The sequence below is a fragment of the Seriola lalandi genome, unplaced genomic scaffold, assembly GCF_002814215.2.
Source record: "Seriola lalandi dorsalis isolate HSWRI2012SDOR001 ecotype SW California unplaced genomic scaffold, Sedor1 jcf7180002054748, whole genome shotgun sequence".
Classification (NCBI taxonomy): domain Eukaryota; kingdom Metazoa; phylum Chordata; class Actinopteri; order Carangiformes; family Carangidae; genus Seriola; species Seriola lalandi.
Window position 1 is genome coordinate 3,203,742 of NW_019525301.1, and position 9,094 is coordinate 3,212,835.

Consider the following 9,094-nt stretch of genomic DNA (forward strand, 5'->3'; position numbering starts at 1 on the left):
GAGAATAAAGTCTTAATTTTGAGAATAAGATTATAATATTTCAAGAATAAAGTCATAATAGTAGGAGAATAAAGTTGTAATTTTATCCTGTGAACTATTTCAGCAGAGGTTTCACAAATAAGGAGATAGCCTACTTCATCTTTTGGCTCATCATCATCAGGACACTGAAAAGATTGTGAAGAAACTGAGTCTCTTCTATGTTTTTTCCTCTTGAAATTTTACATTTCTATTTCTCGTAAGGACTTTATTCTTGTATTATTACAACTTTTTTCTCTAAATATTATGACTTTTTTCAAATTTTTTAAATACAAAGAAATGGGACTTTGAATACAACTCTGAGTGCTGCCACATCCAGAAATACTCGATGACACAGCTATTGTGGCGCGTATCAGGAACGGGCATGAAGAGGAGTACAGGGATCTGTGATGGAGCAACAAGAACTGCCTCCTTTTGAACACCTCCAAGACCAAGGAGATGGTCATAGACTTTTGGAGGTCTAGGCCCACCCTTCAGCCAGTCAACATTGGAGGGAAGGGCATCAAGGTGGTGCACACTTATAATTACCTAGGTGTGCGCCCGGACAGTAAACTGGACTGGTCCCTGAACACAGATGCCATCTACCTGAAGGGGCAGAGCCGGCTCTTTTTCCTCAGGAGGCTCAGGTCCTTTGACGTCTGCAGTGAAATGCTGCACATGTTTTATCAGTCAGTGGTGGACAGTGTATCTTTAATGCTGCAGTCTGCTGTGTCAGCAGTATGTCAGACATGAACACAGAGACACTGGTCAAGCTGGTAAAAAAGGCTGGGTCTGTGATGGGCAGGAGTCTGGACTCACTCAGGACTGTTGTGGAGAGATGCATGCAATGTAAGCTGGAGGCCATCTTGGACAATACCAACCATCCTCTCCACAACATTCTGGCAGGACAGAGAAGCAGCTACAGGTGCAGCGAGCGTCTCATCTCACTGCGCTGCAGAACAGAGAGGTTCAGGAGATCCTTTGTTCCCAGGCTCAGGCTATACAACACCTCAGCCAAAGGAAGTGGACTAATCTAATTATTATTGTTTATTTATTATTACCTGTTATTATTATTATTATTATTATTATTATTATTATTATTATTATTATTATTATTATCACCAATGAGCTAATGGACACATGAATTTCCCCTAGGGGATAAATAAAGTATCTATCTACCAACCATGTCCCAGCCCTTTAATTTACATACCACTGATTACATAATAGAAAAAAAAACTTTAAAAAAAGTAGCTAAGTGTTTTATTGTGTGAACCTGTTTATCGTTATATTACGCAAAGTTATTGTTATTATCTACTTGGTCATTAGTCTCACTAATCATTATTTATTTTTCCTCTTCCTCCTCCTCTGCCTCCTGAGCTGCTGCCGTTCACTGTGGACAGAAAAAGTGAGTACGAGCTTCTGACTGGAAGAAACTGTGATCTAGAATAGTCTTTAGTATAAAATGACCTCACAATAATGGTTTTTAGCCAAAATTGTCCTCACAATTATAGAAAGACATGTACACACACGCAAAGAACCACACATCAACACGCACACACAAGTACACACAAATACACCCTGTTGATTTAACTTAGAGTTGCTCTCATACCTGAGTTAAAGGCAGAATTAATGAGTTTAATTAGACAATCAGAATCAGCTTTGCCCATTTCTGCCCAGTAACACCTGCTCCTGAATTTGTATTGCAGTCAATGGGAGAGGTGGAGGGTACTCCCATCACTTCCTCAAAAACTGTAAAAAAAAAAAATATCAGAATGAGACCAAAACTGGGTGATAGAGGACAAAAAAAATCCCACATTTTCGATATAATATCAATATGAATGATGGACTGGCGACCTGTCCAGGGTGTACCCCGTCTCTCGCCCGAAAAGATGCTGGAATAGGCTCCAGCCCCCCCCGCGACCCTACTAGAGGGTAAGCGGTAGAGAATGATAAAATGAATGAGTTATGCACCAAAATTTCGATACGGACAATGAATAAGACGAATAAGTTTGCAGAATAATAACATATGCTTCAATGCTATTGCAGTGCAGGCACATAAATAGCTAGCTAAAAGTTATATTGTAAGATAGTGGTGTGTTGTGCCAGAGTGCTATTTAGAAGTTATTATGCCATGCAATTTATGAGTTTCATTACAAAATAGCTATCAACATACTGAAAGCTGTACATGTACTGTGTGTTGCTCAGTTTAACTTTTAATTGTGACAGAGCCAACATTAATATAGGGTAGCATGTTCGGGATATGTGGGTGGAGTTTCCCACCATGCTCTGGGGTAATGTGTTTGCAGGCATAAATTTTGTGGATTGTGTTCTGGATGTCAACTCTGCATGGTGACTCATGTTACTGTTCTTTACAATTACTCCACATTGTTTCTGGTAGCTTTGAGTCCCTTTAAGGAAAAAGCATGTTATACCATGAGTGAAGTGAATTGTACAATTAATAACATACCTGGAAGTACAATCCTCATCATTTTCATAAACAGCAATTATTTAATCACAGGTCACAAAGGTTAATAAATAGTAGGAATGGATTTATTTCATTGTAAAATTACATGTTTTCTAAAACACAGGCCTTCACTTAATACACTGAGAATGGCATTTTCTTAAATAAATAAAATAAATCCTGTGAACTGATCATTCTTTCTTGTGCTTACTTGATTTTCTCTAAAGTAATCCGTTTCCTAATTTCTATTGAGTAAACACAACTTTTCACTTAAGTCATACTAACTTGTTTTACTGAAGTTGTTACCACTTAAAAAAAAGTTAACTGTAGTTACCATTTTTAAGTTGGACTACTTCATAAAATTAAGTAAACACAACTACATTTTAAGTAAACTTAACAAGTACTGTCTGTGGTTCCCTGATGGTGAACAAAGCTTCTATCAGAGCAGAGGCGTCCCTCTCTGTCTTCAAGAATCTCTTGAAGAAACATCTCTACCAAGAGCACCTCCTCTCCTTACACCTCTAACATGTTTATGCCAAATCTGAAGTTCTGTCAAGATGTTACTGAGAAATCGTGTCCATGAGAATGGGATGGATGGATGGACAACCTGAAAACATATTGGGCTTTAGTTTATTTTATTAACTGATTGTTACTAAAGGAAAAATAAAGATAAACAGCTTTGCCCTTTTTTAAACCAGCTGATCTTAGGTTAAGGAAAAGTATAAAGCTTTTTCTTTTTTTCGAAAAATTCTGATATAAAGTCTGTATTCTTCAATTTTTCAAAGCTGCCTTAAAATGCACATGGAGTTCCTTACACCCATATCTGCAAAAGTATAAGCTATGAGAGCTGTTATGGATAAATCTTTAAACTGAACAGTCCATACAGGATCACCATCGTCACTGACTGTATCAGTACCTTCTTGCAGTGGAGCCCTGCACTGGTGAGTGAGAGCAGTGATTCACAGCACGTCACTACCTCGTTAAAAGCTTATTAAAGGCAGGCTGTCATAAGTAATAGGCTGCTAAGATAATAAATGGTTTTATCAACCACTCAAAGCGCTTACAAGTGCTTGTAATCTGTGAACATAAAAACAAGGGACAGTTAGCTGACATTGTCTTGGCCATATCACCCAGTGTTGTTAGCGCCACACTGATAACAAGAATAAAAAGTTGGTAAAACTACAATAAAAGTTTATGTACATATATTAATTCCAGAGTTTCCAATAAAATCCAGTAGGTGTGGTAGGTTATCTCTATTCACAGAGCTGCCAGCTATTAAAAAGAGTTTAATTAGCCTGATTTCACTGGAGGGTTTCACTAAAATCATAAATGTACATGTGAAATACAAATGTTGATGATTTGCTATCCCAGAAGAATAAAATTCAAAGACAGACTCCTTGTAGAATCACAGCAGCTCCATTACAAAACCATCAAGCCTTTCAAAAGCCACATCAGCAAAAATCTGATAAAAGCACATATGAGATTAGGCAATGAAATGAAAGCAAAGTGATCAGTGACCTCGACGTTGAGCGTTCAGTCCAGACGGCTTTGATCTTAAATAGAGATGTGAATAAAGTGGGGCTGGGCTCACACCGGTGGGTGGTGAGGTGGCTCAGAGCAGAAACACTGCGCTGCTGAAATCCACAAGGTTTTACTTCAAAGGCTGAGAGAGCGTTCACCAGATGCCCCAAAACTCTTCATTTCACAGCATCATGGCTGCATGCCAACCAATCAATAGCTGCTGAAGTAGGTAGGTACTGTGGTAGGTAGCTGTGGGTTAAATGGACAGTGTTGTTGTCATGTTTGCTCACAGTCTACAGTCTGGTGCTTCCACAGTGAGTGCTGCTGCTGATACTGTGGAAGCAATTTGCTGGTTCTGTCACCCTCTCTGTTGTTCGTCGATAAAAGGGCCAACTGTGGCCCCCATGTCTGTGAGCCAATGGGAAGAGAGCAGTGTCCCCATACATGAAATGTGAAATCTTATTTTTTTTAAATCTTATTTTACCTTTGCTCAATACTAAGTAATGTTGATGGAATGTTTTTTTTTTTATCAGATAAAAACTACTTAAAAATTGTTTCTTGTTGTTTGTTCCTTGTGAAAGAAATATTCAGCTTAATAACCTAAAAATAATATAACCTGGTGGACATAAAGTGCAGGTGATATTAGCCTAACATTTATGCTAGCCCTATAAAACCATGTGAAACACACTGATAAAATCTCGTCTAAAATCAAACCTCTCTCTTGTTAGTGACAGTGTTTGGTTTCAGTAAAGCATGTGTGCCTACACTCATACTGCCTTATAAACACATTCATCAAATATAGGAATTAAAAAACACATTTTCCAATATTTTCTTTTTTTACTTTATTCCGGCTCCGGACTGTGTAAAAACCTATTTCCCAGTCAAGAAATATGAATTCAAATGATGATGATGAATTAGCAGAGTGGAGATGGTTCTGTGTTCTTACATATATGGACATATAGAGATGATATTTCATAGATAGGACCTTTGATTATAGACGCATAAAGCTACTTTTTTTCTTCTTCACATTAATATAGTCAACATGAATCTGGTTGAAGAAACATATTGGCTTGTTATGATCATGGATGAATCAGTGCACGGGCAAACTTGGTACAGGCCCCGGGCCACGTGTCATACCTCTGTATCAGGTGACTGTTAGATTTCTGGTTGGAAAGTGAAACGACTGCAAAAAGACACAACGCATAACGAATACAAAAGGACGCAAAACAACATTAATTCACGAGACTCAAAACAACCAGAAAAACATTCAAAATGACTGAAGGGAAATGCAAAATGACTTAAAATGAGCACAAAGAGATGCCAAACAAATACAGAACAAAGACCAAAAAGGGATGCAAAATGACATGAATACAAAAAGATGAAGATTTGCCAGAGTCTTTCAGTCTGGGTGTCTTGCTCCAGTGTAGGAGGGCGCCCTGATGCTTTCAAACTTTCTGTGTGGTAACCCCCAGGAGGCCGCAGGTTGACAGTAGGGGGCAGCACACTGCACTAATCCAACAGCCTTAGTGTGCCGCTGAAAGAATGTTCACTTGCTCAATACACTTGCGTAACCTGTCTGAGTGTCAGCACATCAAATGCATGCCTACATTTTCCAGCATGTGATCACAAAACACATTCCCATTCTTATCACAGGGACTTCCTCACTGCAGAACCACACCAATGATTCCACTTACCTGCGGGGTTTGATCACATTCCCATCGTCATGTGTCAGTCCGAGCTATTAGTGGATGGTTATCATACAGACTCTGTGTGAAATCATGAGTCAGCTTTTCCATGGATAGATGTGATGTGTTTCTTCCAAAGAGAAATCCCTCTGTGACACCAGCACCAGGTCTTGTCGGGGGCTCCGGTTATTCGTTGCCTATGATTGGCTGATTACATACTATCTATCCTCTGCTCTGGCTCATCACAGAGATACAAAAGTGTGTGAGGCCTGTAAATGCCTCGCACAACTGACAAATCAAAAAGCTTCTGTTTGCGTAAGATGCTGGTATTGTTCACCGCGCTGCTTACCTTGTAATTGTCAGCACTCTCAGAATTAGTCATACTCATCTGAGTCTTCCCAGATTTTATGTGTTTTGGAACATTCCTTGATGCGACAAGCAGCGCCTCGTTTTGATCCATTCTTCTTTGTTATAACTGCAGTCATGATGAAATACTGTTGAATGCCAGTGAATATTTGTCTTGGATTGGCCCATTATGGAAAATTCCTTCTCATTTTTATCATACTTCCTGCTGTTCTCCTTAATTATACAGTATATGTGGAAAGGTACACAGAACCTGTCCATCACATGTGCATCTGATGGAACATTTATACACACTTATTTTAATCAGTCCAGTTGTCTACACATGACTCAAATTGGCTCTCACTTCTCTCTCAAGTCTATTTTCTTCTGTTTTATGTGCATGACGACAGTGATTATGTGCAACATTAGCATTTAATACATTTAAGACAAATATTCCCTCTGCTGTTTGCTCTGTTTGGTCTCTACAAACTCCTTTAGCTGCTGAATGCTGCACCATGTTCACCAGCTCATCACTAACCTTTGTCTAAAACTCACTTGTAGTAAACAGAAGAACTAACATGTGGCATGTCAGCTTGTGGCCTTCATCAGCGTCTTCATAAAACACATCACAGGTGACATTTAAATAAAATAGGTATGGAACAAAAATATAATTCAAAACAGTTAATCCTGCGTGAACATATAGATATCTGCCTGTGGGGCGACTTCAAAGGTGAGTTGGACCTTTGGTCATGTGGCTTCATGCCAATCACTGTTCCAGGCTGGTGAGGAATGTCCAATAGGGGACATGGGTGTCACCAGTGTTGTGGCAATTCACACTTAAAACCATCCATCACCGACTAAATGACCACTGAAGAATCACACACATGAGTTACATTTAAAATTCGTATATAAATGTAATCCGTCTGAGTCTTCACTTATTTGTTCATAAAACTGCTTCAAATGCTAAAACAAACTGGCTTCAGCAGTAGCAGGTGCTTCTGTACCGTCTGTACCGATAGCACCAGCCAAGCTGTGGGCCGTGTCTATGGAGACGCCATGTGGCGTGCTGTAAAACTGCCGTAAAACATGAGTGAACGTTCATCATTTGGACGTTCAGTTGCACGTTCATCATTTGCAAGCTGATTTGTTCAGTTCAGCGTTCACAAAAATATATGAACGTGTTCATGCACAACACTGGCTGCCACCACGCTTTGTTCAAAGCCTGGAGAAGTGTAGTTAAAGGGTTGTATAAAGGGGTCCTTCTCCTAAATTGTGTCCATTTGATGTGGCATAGGACCCCACAAAAGTGCAAGAGCAAGCTTGAACTACTTTCTACTGAAAGTAGTTGTTTACAGTGGTTCCACAACAGTCTTCAACCATCATCTTCAACTTTGCACGTTGACAATACGCAGTCCCGCCATATACTAGGTTTTGGCTTTCTTATTTATTTATTTTTGCAATTGTGAATATTCTGCATTTGCACTGAGTTATGTCTTAGATGTGGGTTCTGCCTCTTGGTTGGAACTGTGGCAGGCGCCATGACTTGAATGCAAAAAAAATGTTTCCTTTTCAATTTTGAGAAAATATTGCTTTGTCGAATAGTCTGAAAAATCACCTTGTGTGAGTGTATCATTTTTTTTTTGAAATTCACATGTTGCCATTACTCATTTCTAAGTTTGCAATTTCAAATTGTGCATTAAGCAGGTTAATGGAAACGGACCAACTAGTATTGATATTTTTCAGAACCCTCCAGTTTGTAACACTAATATTTATTAAGTGTATAGTTTACAGTGGGGACGGGAAACTGGAGCATTCCCTGACACACAACACACAACTGATGTAGCTACGCTTGTTTCAAAAGCTTTAATCTTAGTGGCCACTGAGGAAACAGAGGTGCGATAACAATCAGCAACACTTGCAAATTCTCGCTGATAAATTATGATCATTATGTGCAAGGAACCAATTCAATATTACTGATTGCACCTTTAACTGTGCAACATTGAGAACACTTTGTGCTTTGTGCAGAAAAGAGTCAAACATGTAAATCCTTGTCTGCTAACTGCTTTGGTAACCAAGAGGAACGAGTGCCAATACATTATGTACATGGATATATGACCAGTGGAAGGGAGAGACTTTCCCTGACATACCAAGCACTAACTCTCCCTACGGCACTGACAGTAAAAAGAGGGCAAATGACTTGAAAGCTCTCTTCATCATTCCTTAACATACCTGTTTCCGGCCTTCAGGGAACATGGCTGACATGTAACTTATCATTGTTGAGTTCAGTTTCATGTTTTTTGCATGACCAGGACTGTTCAAACTGTCTACCATGAAACTTTCCATACAGTCTTCTAAAAGAGAAGGAAATACAGCTGTGAAAAATAGATCAATTATGTATCTTAATTCTGATTACTAGAACAGTTTTTATTTAGGACCTAGAATGTATTTATTGACAGAACTCTTTGAATTGCACAAGAGAAATTTGCTAAAGTTGACTGTGGTTTAAAGCTGCACAAATCAATACTTTTATAATAACAAGGGATTAAATGAATGTGTAGTGTAAGAGTTGCTCATTGTGAACCCACTCTGCAGTTCCCTTCAGAGCTTTTTAAGTGTCTTTCAGCTCATTGTTTTGATTTTTGCACCCTGAAACTATTTGTTTTTGATTCAGTCTTGTGGCTCATCAACTTGTTTACAGCAGCAGCAGCAGCAGCAGCAGCAGCAGCAGCAGGTAAAGGTTAGTGACGAGCTGGTGAACATAGTGCAGCATTCAGCAGCCAAAGGAGTTTGTAGAGACCAAACAGCAGAGTGCATATTTATCTCAAATGTATTGGGTGGATAGAAACATGGATACTAATGATGCTAATAACAGCTTTATATGTCAGTGTTGTGTTTGTAGCTTTCAACCTCTGATACAACCCATAGCAATGCTTCCTGAAACAGCGCCCCTACAGCGGCATACCGTACCATGTCACGATTACAACAATAAACACGTGCGACTGTAGCAACAGCAGCATACCTACCTTTGTGGTCATGGTTACTATAATAACGGTCATGGCTTGGTTAGGTT